Genomic DNA, 22311 nt, shown 5'->3' on the forward strand with positions numbered 1-22311 from the left:
GCTGTGATTTGTGGCTCAATGTGGTACAGCAGGTGTAGTATGGCTTGCCAGTTCAGTCTGTCGTTCCTTATGATGTCCTAGTCCCTGAGGCCAAGGAAGGTTGTCCTCTTTCTGCAGACTCTGTCCTGCCTTCTGCGTTGCCTTTGTGGCCAGGTTTGTGGTGGTGATGATTGCTGTAGTTGTTGCTGTCCTCTGCATCACCTCGCAAGCTGAATCAGTATCACCTCCATCTTGTCCTGTGGGTTGGTAATGTTGCTTCATTTTAACGCCTGTCCTGAGCCAGGTGTTAAATTTTTATGCTAATCGGAGTTAATGTCTTTTTTTGGATCCACCTTCCATCCGTGTGTCTTTTTTGCCTGGATGGATAAATATAGCACTAGGGGGTTAGAGTCATTTTGTGAACGGGAATGCCTACCTTGCATCTCACTGATGCAAGGAGGTTTCACCCATCCGAAAAATGACGTTAACACCAATATTTTGAGGCTAGGCGGGTCTAATGTCAAAATATAAATGTAGCGTTAAGTTTGAGCTGAATTAGCGTTAAAAGAAATGCTGCTAATTCAGGGCCAACAGAGTATAAATATGCCCCATTATATTTATAGAACTGGCCTTTCCTATCACAGCTAAATGTGTCTCGGTTCAAGATGAGATAGGCATTACATGCTTATTGACCAGGTGTGCCTATCACCAGTGAAATTATTTTACCCAGAGTAAGATAAGCACTTGCTGCTAGTGTGTGCCTATCACCACATTTAAGGAGAACTCCGCATGCACCTTACTTATTATGAAAGATGTCCCGATCTTCCAAAATGGCCATTAGTATAGCGAGAACATAAATTTTCTTCAGGCATTAGATGTTGTATTCAGAACGTGCAAACACTTTGCAACGTTATTCTTTATAGACAGTTGCTGTAACTGGATGCATACGAACTGCTTCCTACAGTCGTTCGTGACAACAGATTCACAGCAAGGAGCACAGGGCAAAAGCAGTTTAACTACTTCACAGTACACTGCTTCAGGCAGTAGGCTGGTAGGCTGTTTAAACAAAGGTTACAGTTACGTTATAGTTAGGAAATAGAAATAAAAAACCCCATAGAAATTCACTGAAAAAAACAAAGGTTACAGGAACGTTTCAGTTAGGCTCACATTTTAAAAGTACAAAATCATAGAAATTCACCAATTATAGTTAGAGTTATCTCAAATAACTCTAACTCGTGCCCTCGCCATACACTGCTAATTACTAGGCCTGCCGGAGTTCGTGTAGCCGCGCAACACAGAACTCTGCAAAGTAAAAAAAACAAAAAACTCTGCCACGCTACGAGGAGTTCTGCTGGCGGGTGGAGTTTCTTGCCACGCCCATTCCTGTGACGCCTAATGTCACTGGCAATGCAAAGTACATCCTCTCGTTGGAATTCTCTCACGAACAGCACCACATGGTTTGCATGGGTGTAGCCTTCTTGTTTTTTCTTTTTGCTTTTTATGGGGCTGCGGCCTACTTCATATCCCTCTATAAATCTCCCATCACTCTCTTTTAAAACCTATTTTCCCCTAGTTTCTTTTATCCTTTTCTCTTTTTCTTTTTATATTTTCTTTTTTCTCTGTATTTTTTGTGTTTTTTGCAAATTTTTTACTTTTTAATTTTTTTGCTTTACTTTCTTTTTTTCTTCCTTCTTCCTAATCCTTCTTTATCTCTTCCCCACCAAGTCCCCAGTGCTACGGCAAAGCAAGGGAGCGGCAGCACCAGGCCCCATATCACAAGCATCAGCCACATTCCTTCGGGGTGGCAGCGATGTCAAGGGGTGCAGCCTTGCACCATATTTTCTGAGGTGGGGGTGGTTGCCTTGGTGTTCTATGTGCAGCGCCACCTCCCCTCTACCTTGACAGCAGGCGGCAGGCCCGGGTCTGGGTTTGGCCTCCAGGAGCACCAGCAACGATTGGCAAGGGTGCGCCAGGCTGTGCACAGCAACACCGGGGTTCGGCACACCCAGCAACAGCTGACGCACTGGTGGACCGACATCCTAGATTGGGAGACAGACCTGCTTGACCTGCTAGGTGTCGAGATTGCTGGGCTTGTGAGTAATAATTAATTATTAGTTGTGTTCTATACTTATAGTTTCTTCCCAAATAGCAAGCATGCTGCTCACATGCAGGTAGGTTAACTTGTATCATCTAGGCAGGTTCTCAGCATTACCTAATTGTACTTGTTTTTGGCACTTGCTTGGGTTGATTAAGAAGTAATGCAGAGGCTTCTCCTGTGCCCTGTATAAAATAGTCATCGTTAATATTAGTATTAGTGAGTTTGTATGTTCTCTAACTTCTCTGTGCCTTTCTTTTTTGTAGCTCGTAAAGTGCCCACTGCCAAGCAATTTCCCAGTGGTGTGTAGTAGTTGTGCATGCATCCAATCTATGCATTGAGAGATTGAGAATGAGATGAGAACTGTAGAAATCATTCAGTGCAATTTATTAGTAATTCCAAATTGTAGATTAGGAAATTTGGAATAGGGTTAGGAAATGTGGAATAGGATGGTCCATGATAGCAGTATTATTATTATATTATTAACCTCTGATGTAGTAATGTCACTGAGTTTGCCTTTTCCTTTAAAAAAAATAATATTCTTGGAGAGATTATTAATTAATAGTACCACCTACTTTTCAAAAATAAATTCTTACATCATCCAACATTCAGGGGCAGGAAGAGGGCTGGTGATGATGCGGGTGAGGCAGCTTAAGGTGGTCCCTCCACAAATGCCAGGGAAGATGGCTCTGCTGACCCCAGTAAGTCCTCTTGTTGTTGTTAAATTAATATTTATTTCCCTTACTTTTACCGCTCCACAATTATTTTTTACCTTTCTACTGTGCTTGTCTCCTAATTGTTTTCTATCTCCACTTTGGTTTATCTGTTTCGTAAATTCTTGTTATCCCTGCATTATCCTATTTACTTATTTTTTATATTTCAAGTTTCTTTACTTCAAACTGTCTGGCTGTACTAGTCTGGAGCTTCCTTTCTTCTGCTTTGTCAGTGAGCTTTCCCTCTCCCCTATGTATCTTATCTTGTGGAGTGGTGGTAAGGTTCAGACAACCCATTTACTGAAGATTGCATGCCTGTGTAAGGTATTCTACACGTTTCATGAGAAGCATTTTTTTTTCTTGTTACAGCTCAATCATTCAAAAAAAAGAAAAAAGGGTGTTTTTGAACAAGGTTATGTAATTGTTTGTACCCTCCAGTGTTGTGTATGTATGTATTATTATACTAGCAGTTGATGACTGTACATCATGGTTGGAAGTATGAGGAATAATGCTTCATTGCATTAGCCAACCAAGACCATATGTCCTTCATTGACCAATGCTGGCACCCTTTTACTTCTCTTGAAAAACTCAGATTAATTAATAGCTAGTTCTGCCCCTCCATAAACAATTTTGTTTTTACTTGACCACCTGGCTTTGAAATGTAAAAAATTGCCAACCAACAAAATGCCCACCTAATATTTTGATAGAAGAGAAGTCTGTAACCAAAATATAGCGATTTTTTGCAGTTGCATTTTGCTATTACAAAAAAACGCTAAAGGGAGGTGTATGTGGCATCTAAATTGTGTAATGTTTTTTTCTAGCCACACCGACTACCAGTGCCGGGGCCAGTTGCAACACCGCCAGCAAAGATGCAGTTGCAGGAGCGGATGATGGGGGAGTCTCTGCGGTGGCAGTGGTGGGCGGTGGTAAGTCCTATTGCTTGCTTATTGGCCATTAGTAATATAGTCACTACAAGGGTGTACTCCTGTTGTTCACTCACTCGTCAAAACCCTGCTTCACCAGATGCAGCGGGAGTTAAGTAAATATTATTGGCCTCTTCTATCTGCAACTCAGCAGATTAAGGCCCTCATTACAACCCTGGCAGTCGGTGTTGAAGCGGAGGTAATACCGCCAACAGGCCGGTGGTAAATAAAATTGAATCATGACCACAACGGAAACCACCAACACATACAGCCATTTTAACACTCCGACTGCCAAGGCGGCAGCAACAAACACTGCGGCGGTAACCACCAACAGCCTGGCAGAAGACAGTGTACCACCCACCCCATTACAACACTCCCATTCACCAGCTTTTCCGGGGCAATACCAACACCATTTAAAGCACGGCGGAAACAGTACATGGAAGGGAAACCACTCACCTCTCGACACTCAAGGAAGAACCAGGACGCCATGGCGCCCGAGCTGCAGGTCTTCCCCTGCTGGTGTACCTTCTCATATGCCAGGAGTACCAACGGCGGCGACCATGGTGAGTACTGCACCTAGCACATAGGGGAGGGGTGGAGGCAAAAGAGAGTGACACACACACGCAACACCCCCACCCCCACCACCAACACCATACACACAAACAGATGCAACAACATTACATATACACCCCGTAACCCTCTGGAATAACAGAAAGACAAAAGGAATTGCGTCAAATGAGTGTCATATTAGAAATACTCAGAAATACATTAATATTTTCCAAAACAGTATTAACAAAATATACAATATGTACAAAATGCGGGACAATATCCACTCAAAATGTCCGTGGCCCACTGGGCCAAAGCACATAAGCCAAGCCCACACTTGACTCCTGCCTCAATATGGAGAGAGCACTGCAGGGGCATCAAGTCGAAAACACACAGGCACCACAGAGGGACGGGGAAGGAGGGGGCACCTCAGCCGGAAGATGGGACAAAGCCACTGCTCCTGGACGGGGCTCCATGCCCACTGCTTGGTCCTGGGGAGTGCAAGGCCACAGTCTCTCAAGTCTCTCAAGTGGGTGGTTTGCCCACTGCTTGGTCCTGGGGAGTGCAAAGCCACAGTCTCTCAAGTGGGTTGTTTGCCCACTGCTTGGTCCTGGGGAGTGCAAGGCCACAGTCTCTCAAGTGGGTGGTTTGCCCACTGCTTGCTCCTGGGGAGTGTAAGGCCACAGTCTCTCAAGTGGATGGCTTCTCCACTAGTTCTGGAGGGGGCTTTGTGCCCAGTGTGCTTCATCCTGCCAATGACAGGGTGAGTGGATGCCTTTCTACACTGGTTCTGGAGGGGGCTTTGTGCCCAGTGATGTAGCACTTGGGGGGTGCCAGGTCACAGTCCCTCACCTGGGTGTCAGAGCCATGAGACTTGCAGTGGTCAGGCTGGATGATAGTATATGGCGCAGGGCTACAGTGCATCCGCTGGCGGCTATGGCTGCACAGTGGTGGTAGTGCTGGTGGGGGTGCTGCCAGTGGTGGGGGGAGGCTCCAGCCCTTCTCCTGCAGCCTTGGACGGCTGCCCACTGGGGATGCTGATGCTGGCAGTGGTGCTATTGTCAGCGGTGCAGGTGGCGGTGCTTGTGGCGGTGCAGGTAGCAGTGCAGGCCGCGGTGCAGGCCGCGGTGCAGGTGCCGGTGGTTCCAGTGGTGGAGGGAGGCTCCAGACCTTCTCCTGCAGCCTCGGACGGCTGTCCACTGGGGGTGCTGCCGCTGGCAGTGGTGCTACTGTCAGCGGTGCAGGTGGCAGTGCTGGCCGTGGTGCAGGTGCCGGTGCTGCCAGTGGTGGGGGGAGGCTCCAGCCCTTCTCCTGCAGCCTCGAACATCTGCCCACTGGGGCTGCTGCTGCCGACAGTAGTGGTGCTTCAGGGAGTGCGGGTGGGGGTGCAGGTGGCAGTGCTTGCTGCCGTGCTTGCGTTGGTGCATGTGGCGGTGCTGGCCGCGGTGCATGTGGCAGTGCTGGGGGTTGTGCTGGTAGCCCCCAGGCCCTTACCTGCAGGCTCGGACGACTGAAGTGCCTTGGCTGGTGTTTTGTGCCCCTTCCTGCCCTTGGCAGATGGTGGTGTCACCTTGGGTCTGGCAGCTGGAGTCTTTGAGGTGGCCTTGCTGGGTGGTTGTGGCTCCTTCCTCTTCCTGAATGATGTCCCCTTCTTTACCTTGCCAGGTGGCGGAATGTTCTTTGCCTTGTCAGGGGTTGGTGGCACACTGGCTGGGCTGACGGGTGCCACCTTTGAGCCTCTGACAGCTGCAGGAACCACAGCGGACGTGGACTTGTTGGCTGAGGTGCTGGGCTGGGTTCTGGCTCCCCTGGCCCGAGGGGAAGGATGAGGGGGAAGGGGTAGGAAATAGGTCAGTGTTGGCTAGGTAAAGCTTCTTAGGGACATTGGGGCGGGAAGAGGGTGAAGGTTTGGGAGTGGAGGAAGAGGGAGTGGTTGTAGGAGGTGTCAGTTTGCTGTGTTTGGTTGCAGGTGCATGAGCTGGATGCTGTTGTGATGTGGATGGCTGTTGGGTGGGTGTGTGCTTGCGTTTGTGTACATTGGGAGGAGGGATCACAGACACAGTGGGAGAGGACACAGGGGACCTGTGCATGGATGTGGTGGCTGCCAGTGAGGGGTGTGTAGTGATGGGCGTGCTGGTGATGGAGGTAGTGGATGAGGATGTAGTGCGTGCAGGTGTGAATGGAGACGCTACTGGGAGGGAGGTGGACAACAAGGAGGTGGGGGCCACAGAGGAGGCAGTGGAGGCAGTGGATGTTGTTATGTCTACTTCTGGATGGTGTTTGTGTGAGTGCCTGTGGGATGAAGTGTGGTGCTTGTGTTTGCCATGTCCACTCGTGTGTGTTGTCCTGGGTGTCTGCTCGCCTGACTGTGTGCTTGGGATAGGTTGGGGTTGAGGGGAATGGGATTGGGAAGAGAAAGTTGGAGGGGGGAGGCTGCAAACAGGGACAATGGCTGCCATCAGAGAGGAGGCCAGAGCCTGGAGTGATCTTTACTAGGCCGCCAAGCCAGGGTGAATGCCCTCCAGAAATGCACTGGATTGTTGCATTTGTGCTGCCAGCCCCTGGATGGCATTCACAATGGTTGACTGCCCAACAGAGATGGATCTCAGGAGGTCAATAGCCTCCTCAATCAGGGCAGCAGGGCTAACTGGGGCAGGGACCGAGGTGCCTGGGGCAAAGGAGATGCCCACTCTCCCGGGTGACCGAGCACAGGAAACTCACTGAGGGGCTGCTGGGAGGGTGGTGCTGGTACGGGGGTGGCGGCAGTACCTGTAGCTGGGGTGGGCACTGAGGTGTCCTCCACTACCAGAGAGCTTCCATCAGAGGAGCTATCCATGTCCGAACTGTCCCCTCGTGTCTCCGCTTTGGTGCTCCCCTCGCCCTCCATCCCACTGGTGCCCTCACCGTCAGTGGATTCGGTCTCCTGGGTCCTATGGAATGCAGCTCCCTACGTCGCCGATGCCTCTGCTCCTCTGCCAGATAATGCTAATGCACATAAGGACAGGGTGACAAAACAAAAAGGGGGGGAAGAGACAAAGGATACACTGGGTCAATGGCTGCACCAACACCACCATTGGCGTACACAACACACTCATACACAGGGAACAGGCCTACGCATTAGGCTATGCACTACCAGTCACAATGCTAGTCACCAGCCTACGGATAGGGACACCTAATGCAAATTACAGCATAACTGAGAGCCACAGACCCCTGCCCAGTAGTGGATGCCTACTAGCTTGGTTGGAGGACTTTCACATCAGAACCCTGCCCAACATGCACCTATTCTGCAATGCCAGGCCTGACCTAGGGGCACCCAGAGGGCCCACACCACGACACCACCCCACCAGGCGTAAGTTGTAAAGTAGGGCACTGTACTCACCCCCTTGTTGCTGCTGTGATGCCCACAAGCGCCCCCAGCGCCCATCTACCTCAGGATAGGCCACCGCCAGTATGCAGGACATCAGGGGGTCAGGGTTCGATGGGAACCCCTTCCTCGTTGGGAGGCCATCCCAGCTGGGCCTCCGCCGTCTTCCATGCCCAGTGTCTCAGGTCCTCCCACCGTTTCCGACAGTGGGTGCTCTGCCAGTCCTCTGTACAGCGAGTTGGTGTCTTGCTGCAATGGAACGCGCCTTCCCCCGTAGGTCATTCCACCTCTTCCTGATGTCATCCCTTGTTTTGGGGTGCTGTCCCAAGGTGTTGACCCTGTTGTTGATTCTCCGCCATAGCTCCATCTTCTTACCAATGGATATCTGCTGCACCTGTGATCCAAATAGCTGTGGCTCTACCCGGATGATTTCCTCCACCATGACCCTTAGCTCATCCTCATAGAACCTGGGGTGTCGTTGTGGTGCCATAAGAGTGGTGTGAGTGGTGTGGGTGAGGGTGTGTAGGGTGATGTGTTAGGGTGTGTGATGTGGGGTGCGTGGATGGTGTATAGGTGTAGGTGGTGTGTGGCTCTGGTCTTGTCTGCGGTCATGGTATCTGTCTCGTGCCAATGGTTTGTATTCATAAAGGACACGTCAATCAGCAGTGTGTCCACCACTACAGGGAACCCAGGCAAACCCACCAACCCAAGAAAATCAGGGACCTTGGGGCAGTGGCAGTGGGCACACAGTTCAGGGGACAGAGGCACAGGATAACAGGGAAACTGGGAGGACTGCTGTGCGACAGGGGGAGGACAGGCCCAGGGAACCCACTCTCCACGAGGCACTCTCCAACATCATGGGAGCTTACCATCATTCCCAGGAGACAATGGCAACAGTACTGGCCAAGTTTCAGGAGACCCAGCGTCTGCAGGAGGAACACTACCTTTGGATCAGGGAGGACTTGAAGTCCATTAACACCACCCTGGTCACCATTGCAGGGGTGCTGGCAGACATGGCCAACACCAGGAGGGACACAGTGGCACAACAAGGGGGCCCTGACACTAGCCTGGATGATGAACAGCCCTCCACCTCCGCCGGCGCTAGTGGACAGGAGGCACCGCCACAGGAACAACAGGACACCAGCACCCCACCCCCTGCAGATGGAGAACCACCCAGCAAATAGTCCCTGAGATCCAGGAACAAGACAGAGAACATTACCAAGACACCCGCCAGGAAATGAGACCCCCCTGAATGTCACCCTTCTGTCCCACTTTGACACCCTGTCCATCCTTAAACTGCCATTGCTCCACTTCCTATGCCCCTTTGGACAATGCACCTGTGAAACAAATAGACTGGACTCTGCCATGGACATTCCTCCACCATCCCCCCAGCCCATTTTACAACCCCCTTCACTTATTTGCACACAAATAAACACACTTCAATCACAAAACAATCTGGAGTCAGTCTGTGCTTTCACAAATGTGTAATTGCAATAACTATGGAATATAGCAATGTCAATTTACTTGTTCACATACCAATGTAACACAGCTGTAGGCCAGCAGTAAACATAGCAGAGGGCACAAAGTGGGACCCAAATCTGTTAAATGGAAAGTCAAAGTGACAAGTCAGGGTCCATACACTAAATGAAAATGACAGACTTATGCTAGTTCCAACAATAGAATGAGATGTGGGAAGCAGTGGCATCTTCTTACCTGTGTCTCACTGGAAGTATTGCATGATGATGTTGTTTCGGTTGTCGATATCCTCTTCTTCTCCCTCCTCTTCTTCACTGTCCACAGGCTCCACAGCTGCCAAAAGACCACCATCTGGCCCATCCTCCTGCAGAAAAGGCACCTGGCGTTGCAAAGCCAGGTTGTGCAGCATGCAGCAGGCCTCGATGATCTGGCACACCTTCTTCGGTGAGTAGTATTGGGAGCCACCTGTCAGATGGAGGCACCGGAATCTGGCCTTCAGGAGGCCGAAGGTGCGTTCTATCACCCTCCTAGTTTGCCCATGTGCCTCATTGTAGCGTTCCTCTGCCCTGGGATTCCTCACTGGGGTCAGTAGCCATGACAGGTTGGGGTAACCAGAGTCACCTGCAAATGTCGAGGGACAACTGTTAGACACACACTAACCCTTAGGGACAGCCCCATATCCAGAAACCTATGTCAACTGTATTGGGACCTTGCCCTCATCTCACCACAGTGACATGGTGCCTCTGGAGTTGGCCCATCACATAAGGGATGCTGCTATTTCTCAAAATGTAAGCGTCATGCACAGAGCCAGGATACTTGTCATTGACATTGGAGATGTACTGGTCTGCCAAACACACCATCTGCACATTCATAGAATGGTAGCTCTTCCGGTTTCTGTACACCTGTTCATTTCTGCAGGGGGGGTACAAATGCCACACGTGTCCCATCAATGGCACCAATGATGTGGGGGATATGTCCCAGGGCATAGAAGTCACCTTTCACTGTGGGCAAATCCTCCACCTGTGTAGCTGCGCATGTGTTTCAGAAGGGCAGACAACACTCTGGACAACACGTTAGAGAATATTGGCTGGGACACCCCTGATGCCATGGCCACTGTTGTTTGAAATGACCTACTGGCCAGGAAATGGAGTACAGACAGGACCTGCACTAGAGGGGGGATTCCTGTGGGATGGCGGATAGCTGACATCAGATCCGGCTCAAACTGGGCACACAGTTCCTGGATTGTTGCACGATCAAGTCTGTATGTGACCAGGATGTGTCTCTTTTCCATTGTCGACAGGTCCATCAGGGGTCTGTACACCGGAGGATGCCCCCATCTCATCACCTGCCCCAGCGGACGTGCCCTATTGAGGAGAACAGCGAGCAGAGAGTCATCCAACACTGAGGTATCACAATGTCTTACAATGACGTACACCTCCTACAACCACTACCTCTACCTCCACTACCTCTACCTCCACTCCCAAACCCCCTCCATCTTTCTGTCCCAGTGTGTCTAAGAAACTCTTCCTGGCAAACATTGACCTCTTCCCTACACCCCCCGTCCTTCCCCTAGGGCCAGGCTTTCCAGGTCCCAGCCCAGCACCTCAGCATCCAAATCCCCAGGCACAGTGGTGCCAGCAACTGCGGGGTCATGGAGTGCGCCACCCATCAGGGCTGCCAGTGTGCCACATAGCGAGGGCAAGGACATTCCGCCACCTGTCAAGGTGAAAAAGGTGCCCACATCCCGGAGAGAGAAGCCGAAAGTACCAGCCACCAAGGGCTCAGCAAAAACCAAAGGGGATAGTGGCAAGACAGCTGCACCCCATCAAAGCTGGGGAAGGGCCAAAAGCTGAAGAGCAGGTCAGGAGAGGGCATGGTGACACCGACTGAGGAACCAGTGTCATACTTTCTGTCCACGACCACGCCAACCTGTACGGCGGCGAACACCGCTAGCTGCCCCACCACCACAACAGCCACCTGCACCGCCCCGGCATGTCTACAGCCTCAGCGACAGTCCCCAGCCTCTTCCTCAATGGGTAGCCGTCCGAGGCTGCAGGAAACCTCCTGCTGTGTCCTTCTGCAGGTGCTGACCCATGCACCGCCGCTAGCACGGCTGGAAGCACTGCCGCAACAGACACCGCTGCAAGCACCGCCGCAACAGACACGGCCGCAAGCAGCGCCACAGGCCAGGTGGGGTCCTCTGACACAGGCACCACCGCTGACATGGCTACCATTCCCAGTGGTCAGTCGTCTGAGGCTTGTGGAGAGTTCCTGGACCCTGGGCAGCTTCCATGAGGCATTTCTTCCGTCACTGTTTACACCTACAGGTGGAAGGTGCAGCTGCAGCAGTGTGGGGTATGTCACTGCCTCCATGGCGTATCATGCTACCTGAACCTCGCCAATCTCGTGGCACGCACACCCAGTTGAGGGAATTGTACCGGACACACCGTGTGTGGAGCACTCTGGGCACCATGCCCCCTCCAGGACCAGTGGAGAATCACATCCACTACCTCAGTCCTTGGCAGGATGAAGTACTCTGGGCACCATGCCCCCTCCAGAACCAGTGCAGAATCACATCCACTACCTCAGTCCTTGGCAGGATGAAGCACTCTGGGCACCATGCCCCCTCCAGAACAAGTGGAGACTGTTATCCACTTGAGAGACTGTGGCTTTGCACTCCCCAGGATAAAGCAGTGGGCAACCCACCCCCTGGAGAGACTTGAGAGACTGTGGCTTTGCACTCCCCAGGATAAAGCAGTGGGCAACCTACCCACTGGTGAGACTTGAGAGAATGTGGCTTTGCACCCCTCAGGATAAAGCAGTGGGCAAACTACCCACTGGTGAGACTTGAGAGAATGTGGCTTTGCACCCCTCAGGATAAAGCAGTGGGCAAACCACCCACTGGTGAGAATTGAGAGACTGTGGCTTTGCACTCCCCAAGATAAAGCAGTGGGCAACCCACCCACTGGAGAGACTTGAGAGACTGTGGCTTTGCACTCCCCAAGATAAAGCAGTGGGCAACCCACCCACTGGAGAGACTTGAGAGACTGTGGCTTTGCACTCCCCAGGATAAAGCAGTGGGCAAACCACCCACTGGTGAGACTTGAGAGAATGTGGCTTTGCACCCCTCAGGATGAAGCAGTGGGCAAACCACCCACTGGAGAGAATTGAGAGACTGTGGCTTTGCACTCCCCAACATAAAGCAGTGGGCAACCCACCCACTGGAGAGACTTGAGAGACTGTGGCTTTGCACTCCCCAGGATAAAGCAGTGGGCAAACCACCCACTGGAGAGTCTTGAGAGTCTGTGGCTTTGCACTCCCGAGGATACATCAATGGGCATGGAGCCCCCTCGTGCAGCAGTAGCATTGTGCATTCATCAGCCTGAGGTGCCCCCCCTCCCTCCCTGTATATTTTCGATCTGATGCCCCAGCAGTGTTCTCTCCGTTTCGAGTTAGGTATCATGTGTGGGCCTCGCCCATGCATTTTGGGCCCAGTGGTCCACAGACAATGATTAGTACACTATCCGGACTTGTGTAGTTGGTGTACATATTTGTATATACTGAATTTTGACTTTTGAATAATGGATTTTTCTTGATTACAATGGTTAAACTCATTTCCTTTTGTCACTGCGTTCTTCCAGGGGGTGGGGAGGTGTATATGTTATGTTGCTGCATGTATTTGTGTGTATGTTGTTGTGTGTGAGGGTGAGGGTGGGGGTGTTGGGTGTGTGTGTCACTTTGTTTCCTCCCCCATCCCCTGTGTTGTAGGTGCAGTACTCACCGTGGTCACCGCCACCGCCGTTCGTACTCCCTGTAGAAGAGGAGGTAAACCAACATGGGCAGTGCGTGTAGTTCGGGCTCCATGGCGTCCTGGTTCCTCGTTGGGTGTCGAGAGGTGAGTGTTTACTGTTTCCGCTGTGCTTTTGATAGCATTGGTTCTGCCCCGGAAAAGGTGGCAAATAGGCCTCTTGTATTAGGGTGGGCGGCACTTTGTCTCCCGCCTGTCTGTTGGCGGTGACCGCCACGCTGTTTGTTTGTTAGTGGCTGTCTATGTTGGCGGTTTCCGCCACGGTCGTAATTCCATATTTTTTTCTGCCAGCCTGTTTGCGGTATTACCGCCGCTTTAACACAGACCGCCAGGGTTGTAATGAGGGCCAAAATGTTTATAAAGCATGATAGTTAGGCTCACATTTTAAGTGTACGAACCCATAGAAATTCACGCAGATCTGGATCCACAGATTTATCAGATTAATTTTTTTAAAGGGTGGTTTCCTGCTCTTTTCACTAAGGACCCAGCTGGGCCAAGTCCCGGGGACATGTGAGGGCGGGGGGCACACGGGGACCCATTTCCAAGGTTACAGAAAGGCCCAGGGGCTGACACCTCCCCAGGGCGAAGTTTTAGATTTATATGTGGGGGGCCATGCAGTACCCCTGCAGCCCAGGGACAGCCACCTCCCTGGGTCAGATGTAATATGGTACGGGGGCTGCATGCTCCCCCACAGACCTGGGGAATGCCACCTCCCCAGGGCAGATGTAATATGGCATGTGGAGGGCTGGCTGGCCTAATGCAGCCCCAGGAACCACCACCTCCCTGGGGCTTTAAATAAGTCAAACACGGGGGTGCCCATCCCCCACACTGCGCCAGGGACTGCCATCTCTGTAGCACTAATTAAAAAAGACATAGAAGGTCCGTTGGAGACCTCTGGGCCTCAGGGACCACCACCTCCCTGGGGCTACTGCTGTTGGAGGGGTGTCGCGTGGCACTCCTTCAAGGAGCCATTGATGGACCGGGGGAGCTGGTTGCGACTGAGTGTGCCTTCATGTTCCCCCTCGCAGTCCCGAGCAGAGATCCTATGGCTAGGCCCCGCAGGATGGGGACCCCAGAGCCAAAATTGGCCCTGAGGCGGGGGACCATGCTTCCCCCTCCTCCAAATAATTAATAATTAGGTGAGTCCCCATGGGATGGGATCACCGGGGCTGAGATCGGCCATTGGAATGGGACCACATGGCCCCTTTCCACCCTAAGAAGTTAATAATTAGTCTGAGCCCCAGGAGATGATGTTCCTGAGGCTCATATTGGCCCTGGGGGGCACTTCGCCCCCCAACAAAATGTAAAACTATTGGGCCAGGCCTCACGAGATGGGGTCCCAGGCCCGATATCGGCCTGGGGAGGGGGGTCACGTGGCCCACCTCCCCCCAAAAAATAATAATAATTAGGTCAGGCCCCAGAGGATTGAGTCCCTGGGGCCATGGTCAGCCTAGGGCGCATGGCTCCCCTCCCCATAAAACAATTAAACAATTAGTCTGGGCCCCTGGGGATGGAGTTCCTGGGGCCGAGAACGGCCTGGGGAGGGGGGCCGAGGGCCAGCTGTGGTGGCCAAACCCCAGTGCACATAGCCAAAGGACATGCGCAACATAGGGTTGGGTTCCCATAGTGGTTGGCTGCAGACGCAGAACCAAAAGCCAGAGTGCAGTGCAGGGTTGGGTGGTTATTGGGGGGGCTGCAGGGTCTGGCCTGTGGCCAGGCTCTGTGTCTAATCCCAGTTGCATACGGCTGAAGGCTTTGTGCAGTGCAGGGTTGGCTGGTTATAGGGGTTGGCTGCAGGGCCTGGCGAACACAAATGGTGGTTGGATTAACATATAGTAACAAAACTTACTTTACGTTAAAAAAACATGGAAATGCACTGAACAAACTGCCACTGGGACATTATAGTTAGGAAATAGAATTTGAAAAAACATAGAAATTCACTGAAAAAAACAATAGACGTTATAGTTAGGCTCACATTTCACACGTACAAAACCAGTGTAACTCCGCAGTTATAGTTACTTCAGTTATCTATAACTTGCACCCTGTAATGCACTGCTTATGACCTTGCATATTACATCACTCATGACATGGTCAGTGACAGCACTAAAATAGATATAAATTCATACACCTTTTCAAATACCCAGACAAACAACCTAACAACCCTCTCACATCCAGATAGACACTGTCACATCAACTCTCACACCCACACAAACACTGTCACACTCACTCTCACACCGATGCTGACAGTCTAACACTCAGAGAGAGCTACTACTACACCCACTCTCTCATTGAGGAAGATACATGCAGACACTCCACACTCACTCTTACACTCATAGAGACACAGTCACACCCTTTCTCACAATCCAGACTCAGACTGTTACACTTAGTCTCACAACCATGGAGATGTTCTTACGCTTTGTCCCACATCCACTGACGCACTCTGACTCAGTCTGACTCGCATACAGAAACTCTTAGACGTACACTCTCAGCGAGATAGCTACTGTCAGAAGCACTCTCACACCCAGACAGACACTCCCGCAGCCCCTCTTAACTGCAGACACATCCTCTCCCAAATATTCTCACACACAGAGAGGCTGCAGTCAATTCCCACATGCACATCCAAAGGGCCCTGCACAGAATGGGTTTGTGTGGTTGGGGGGTTTGCTGCAGTTTCTGTCTGCAGGCCCGGTCTTGCGGGCAACTTCCCCTGCGCATGAGTGACAGACGTGCACATTGCATAGGGGTGGGCTTCAGGGCTGTGCGCGTTGGTAATTTGATTAATATATAGTCATTATACTCACATTTTATATGTAACTATAATGTGTGCCCTAAGGTAACTATAACTCAAGCCCTTGCCATGCAGTGCTAATGACCCCACACATTACTGCACTCATGACATCTTTGATAACATAATTGATAATATCAATGTCATATTTGTAGTATATATATATATATATACATATATATATATATATATATATATATATATATATATATTGTTGGGCTTTTTTACTTATGCAGGGTCATCCCCAATCTTTTTGCCTCCTGCATCCTGCCTCCTATGTTTTCTGACCTGTTGCTGTTGGTTTTTTAAATCTGAGCACTTTACCACTGCTAACCAGTGCTAAAGTGCATATGCTCTCTGTGTAAATTGTATGGTTGATTGGTTTATCCATGATTGGCATATTTGATTTGCTAGTAGGTCCCCAGTAAGGTGCACTAGAGGTGCCAGGGCCTGTAAATCAAATGCTACTAGTGGGCCTGCAGCACTGGCTGTGCCACCCACATAGGTAGCTCTGTAATCATGTCTCAGACCTGCCATTGCAGTGTCTGTGTGTGCAGTTTTAACTGAAAATTCGACTTGGCATGTGTACCCACTTGCCAGGCCAAAACCATCCCTTTTCTTACATGTCGGACACCCCTAAGGTAGATGCTAGGTAGCCCCTAGGGCCGGGTGCATTGTGTGGTTAAGGTAGGACATATAGTAATGTGGTTTATATGTCCTGACAATGAAATATTGTTAAATTCGTTTTTCAGTGTTGCAAGGCCTGTCCCTCTCATAGGTTAACATGGGGGCTAACTTTAAATCTGAGTAAAGTGTAGGTTCCCTTTGGGAGCGGATGAACATGTGGAGTTTGGGGTTTCTGAGCTCACAATTTAAAGATACATCGTTTAGTAAGGTTGATTTTAAGATTGTGTGTTTGAAAATGCCACTTTTAGAAAGTGGGCATTTTCTTGCCTATACTATTTCTGTGACTCTGCCTGTTTGTGGATTCCCTGTCTGGGTCAGTTTGACAATTGGGCTGGTTGCACCTCACACTAGACAGTGACACAAAGGGAGCTGGGGTATAGCCTGCATATCCTGATGAGCCATCTGTGCTAGGAGGGAGGGGAGAAGTGGTCACTCACACCTGAAAGGGTTGTGCCTGCACTCACACATTGCAGGCTCCAACTCCCTGGTGAGTGTCTGGGGCCTGGCCTGGGCAAGGCAGGATTTCACATTCAAAAGAGACTTTACTTTGAAGTAGGCCTACTTCAAAGGAGAAATTGGGTATAAGAAGGGCACCCAAAACCACAGACTTTAGAAACACTTCTGGAACCAAGAGGAACCTCTGCCTGGAGAAGAGCTGAATAGCTGAGGAAGAAGAGCTGTCCTGCCTGTGACTGTGCTTTGTGGAGCTATCCTGCAGTTGCTGCTTCTGCCAGAGTAAGAGGGCAAAGACTGGACTTTGTGTGCCTTCCATCTTTTTTTTTTTTTTTTTACTCTGTTTATTCAACGTTATTCAAAACATAATACAAGAGCTGCAGTACATTCCACTTAACTTAGCGAGAGAATACACAACTTTACTACTCATATATATCCATGCATATTAGTGGTTTTTGTATAATACAGGTACATTTTAGCGTACTGGCATACAACTTAACATTGTGTAACTTTCAATACTAGTCATGTCAATTAATATGCTTAAGTCTATATATCGGTATCGGGAGTAATGATGGTAGCAGTAGGCTGTATAGGCACGAGAGGTATCTATCTTTTGCGTGTGCATAGCGTGGTTATTTAGTAATATCGGATCAGGGCCAGCAGGTTAGTGGTGCGCGAGCATGGCATTTCAGTTCGCCTTTGAGTGCGGCTCCGTTTAATGATTGCTTTTATGCTTTGGTTGAGTATGATGGTATCCTGCCAGTACAAAGCGAGAGGGATGAGGGGTCGGTGTTGTGCTTGCTGAATAACAGGCAGGGGATCCACCAGTGGATGTTCTTTACTTTGGGCATCTCAGAGAGGGTACTTGTCATCTCTAGATTCTATTTTTACTACGAAAAGATCCCAGCTTGCAGTGCCTTCCTGTATCTGACCCTTAAGTTGCAGTTGTCTTAGTGTTTGAGCCTAGGCTATTGCGCAGCTGTGCAAGTCTCTCAGCCAGGCGGACTGAGAAGGGGTATTTGGGGCCTTCCAGTGTGTGGCAATCAGGCGCTTGTATATCACAAATGCCAGGTCTACAAACTTGTGGGTGTGTTTATCTCCCTTAGCCCGGTGTCGTATACCAAGCAGGCAGGATTCCGGAGTGGGTGTTAACGCGTGATCTACTATGTCTGCCGTGGTTTCAATAATGCGACACCAACCAATATTTATTGAGTGACATTCCCAAACCATGTGGTAGAAGTTAGCTGCAGGGGTGGTGCACCTTGGGCATATTGGTTTAGAATTTGGGTATATTTTATGGATACGAGCCGGGGAAAGATATGATTGATGTATGTAATTAAATTGCGTATACCTTAGCCTAATATTATGAGATACAGACTTAATTGAGGTGAGGGCTGCTTCCCAGGATTCCTGGGTGGTTGATGTATTAAGGACAGAATCCCATCGGTGTTTAACCTGAGTTAAAGCAGTGCAGTTGCTTGCTAGGAGTATTTTATATAATTTGGTGATGATGCCCTTTGCGTTACCCATGGAAAGTATTGAAGTGAGTAGAAGGGATTCATTAGGTTCGTTGGGACTACGTCCCCAGAGGTTGTGTAGAAGATTAGCGATGGCGCTGTATGTCAAAAAAGCCCCAGGTTGCATTACATCAGCCGCCACCAATTCTCCGAATGTGCTTGCTTTGGAGCCCGAGTAAAGGTCTGCCAGGTTCAAGGTATTAGTCACGCGTATATTGTGATAAGATGAGATAACTTGTATGCCCGGCACCTGCGACAGTGGCAGCAAAGGGGAGTAAGGGGGGGATAGTGTTCTGCCTTGTACATATCTCTGCCAACAGTGCCTGGCCGTGTCCCACAGGGGTGAATGATTTGCCGGATAGGGGGGTCCTGCCAGCAAAGAGGTCAGTATCGCTTGTGGTGCTGTGTGAGCAGCTATTGCTATACACTCCAGAATGGCCGGTTCGTTGAGCCACATTGTGACCCATTGAAGTTGGGCTGCTACGTAATATTATTCTAGATTTAGCATGCCAAGCCCGCCTTCTTCTTGTGGGTATTGCGTGATGGCTAGCGCTACTCTGCGTCTATCCTTGCCCCAGAGTAAATCAGTTAATAACGAGTGTATTTTGCGAAAAAACAAGAGTGGCAAGGATATCGGGAGCACAGTAAAATAATACAGGAATCTCGGTAGTACTAGCATCTTGGCTATGGCCGTCCTGCCCATAGGTGATAAGGGTAGTGAGCTCCAAAATGACAGGGAGCCACGGGTGGAGCGGAGTAATCGGTCTAGGTTGCCTTCTCTTAGGTCTGACAAAGAGTGGTGTGTCTGAACGCCCAAGTATTTGAAGATCTGGTAAGCCCATGGTAGCTGGCGACTAGGGAGTGTCATTTGCTGTTCGGTGGGTATACGAGTGAGAGGGAAAATACATGATTTAGCCCAATTGACACGTAGGCCAGAGGCAAGGGCAAAAGTATCCAATATTTGCATAACCCCAGATAGAGAGGTAGAATAATTGCGCAAATATATCAGGGCATCATCTGCGTATAAGGATATGATGTGATATGCTTTAAATTCTTGGATGCCCCATATTTGAGCGTAGCTATGACGCTTAATTGCCAGTGGTTCCATGGCTATTGCAAATAATAACGGAGAGAGCGGGCATCCTTGTCTAGTGCCTCTACCGATGGGGAATGCTTCCGATATTACTTGACCAGTTTGGACACGGGCTATTGGTTTGGAGTATAATGTTGCAATCCAGCTGATGAAGCCGCTTTGGAAGCCAAACGCTTTAAGAGTACGGAAGAGATAATCCCAACCGAGTGTATCAAATGCTTTTTCTATATCTAAAGACACAGCCACAGTTTCTGGTTCTATGGTATTGTGCATGATGCGAATTAACCGTCTTATGTTTAAGAAGGTATTCCTACCCGGGATTAATCCTGATTGGTCTGAGTGTATGAGGTGCGGTAGATGAGGGAGCAATCTGTTTGCCAGGATCTTCCCTAACAGTTTGCAGTCAGAATTCAGAAGGGAGAGTGGTCTGTAGGATCTGATGTCTAGAGGGTCGCGGCTTGGTTTTAGCAGGACTACTATTAGTGTTTCGCGCAAGAGTCTGGCAGCTGTTTTCTATTGCGTGCTTCGTTAAACACCTCAAGCAAGGGTTGCAGAAGGTGAGTGGTTTGTGAGTTATAGTATTCTACTGGTAGACCATCTGAACCAGGGGTTTTGCCGCGTGCCATTTGAGAAAGAGCCAAGCGAAGTTCCTCAATAGTGATGGGACCGTCTAGTATATCTGCGTTGCTGGTGATGTTTGGGCTTTGGGGAATCCGTGCTAGTAGCTTAGTCAATTGTTGGTCTTTTGGAGGGGTAGTGGATTGATATAAAGAGCGGTAGTACATGTAGAAGGCTCTGTTTATGTCTACATGAGTATTAACCATATCTCCTGATTGTAGCCTAATCGCACCTATTGGCAGGGATTGTGACAGTTGGCGTACCAGCCATGCTAACAATTTTCCTGATCTGTCTCCTTCTGCGTGCTGCCTCATTTTAAAGTGTCTATAGTCATGCCTACCAAGTCTATCATCGGCTTCTCTATATTTCGCCTTCAGTGAATTTAGTGTTGCTGATGGGGTGTCACTTGTTGAGGCTTCAATCTCTGCTCTATGTATATTGGCTTCCAGCGATAGTAGCTCCCTAGTAAGCATTTTTTTGACCCCCACAGAGGCTGCCAAGCATTGTCCCCTAATTACGACTTTATGGACGTCCCATTCAGTGGGGCGTGTTAGTGTTGAGTTTTTGTTTAGGGAGAAATAGTCCGACAGCCACTTGGTTATTTCAGCATTAAAAGGAGGATCAGTTAGGGCATCTGGTTGTAGGCGCCATGTTGGGATGCGAGTGTGTGTGTAGCCCCATAGCAAGGTTGCATAGTGTGGGTTGTGGTCTGATATGGTGCGGGCTAGATAACCAGATGTGCTTATCTTTGAGATTATGTTGGGTGATGCGAAAAACATATCTATTCTGGTATAACATTTGTGTACTGGTGAATAGAAAGAGTATTCGCGCAATGTAGGGTGGCCGGTTCTCCAAATTTCGCTTAACCCATTATTGGAGGCCCATTCTGTCAGGTCGAGCGACGCACGTTTAGTTGAGGCACTGGCTAGTGGGGGGATGGAGCGGTCTTTCTGGGTGTCTAAGACGCAATTAAAATCGCCTCCCCATACGGCATCTGCTGCAGGGTCTCCGAACCTACTGTTGTTAAGTGACCAGAGGAATTCTCGTTGATTTACATTGCGAGTGTATAGTGCTATCAGTGCTATAGGGTTACCGTCTAATGCTCCTTCTAAGATCACGTACCGTCCATTTGGGTCACTTTGAACGCGGGACATAATATATGGGACCCCGGGGGCTATCCAGATTGCCACTCCTCATGCATATGTTGAAAAGGTGGTGCCATATAGTTGTCCCCTCCATTTTGTTTTTATGTTTGCGAGGGTGCATCCAAGTGTGTTTCTTGGAGCACGGCAATATGTATTTGGTGTCTTCTGAGATATGCATAGATCCGTTGCCGTTTATTAATGGATGCCATGCCTCTTATATTCCATGTGAGTATTTTATAATGTGGGATATGTCGTTGATTTTGAGAAGTCATGGTGTATATGTGGTTTTACACGAGCGCGTAATGATTTCGCAAGCCTAACTTCCCGTATGTTGATGATGTACTTCGTGCCTATTGTGCCCAGCCATTTTGCCTTAGGATTACCTAGCATGCTCTTTAAGTTTACATTGTAATGAACCGTCTTGGTATTGACATTGACCAACTCATGTAACAGGGAAACGTCCCATTTAGTTATAACAATAACATTTACTATAGTTAACTTTAACTGTAAGTGTGACGAACACAGGGTTGGTGTGGAACTTGCCAACCTGATGTAACGGTCCATATGGAGCGGGGGTGCTTCAGATTAATGGGTACAAGACAGCATTTATCCCGGCCCATTTTACACTTGGTGGTGTAGCTAGTGTCCGGGAACCTCAGTCAACAAGATGGAATAGCTGGGAGAGATGGTGACACGACGGCGTGCCACAGCGGTGTTCGAATAACCTTATCAAGCGAGTTGTGATCCCATAGATGAGACATATATCTGAGTATTGTGGTATTGAAGTAATGAAAAAAAAAAAAGGGGGGGGGAAGGGGTGGGAAGGGTAAGCTAACAGATATCATCTGCTGTCCGTGGAGTGAGGTTGGGGCCACGGGCCGAATCCGCAGAGTCAGAGTTTACTTCTAGGTCAGGGTCTGCTTCCAATTGCGCAGACATGGATGTTGGTGATGCAGAGACAAAACGCGATGTGGTCTGTAATAGTAGTGAACGTTCTTCACGAGACTGCTCAGGGGTAGGTTTGGTGTCTTGTTTTCTGCGGGGTCTCCATTTATCCATTGGAGGAGGACTTTTGTCAATAGGGTTTCTCGCGGATGTCGGGTCAGCAA

This window comes from Pleurodeles waltl, chromosome 4_2 (genome assembly GCF_031143425.1).
Source record: "Pleurodeles waltl isolate 20211129_DDA chromosome 4_2, aPleWal1.hap1.20221129, whole genome shotgun sequence".
Taxonomy (NCBI): domain Eukaryota; kingdom Metazoa; phylum Chordata; class Amphibia; order Caudata; family Salamandridae; genus Pleurodeles; species Pleurodeles waltl.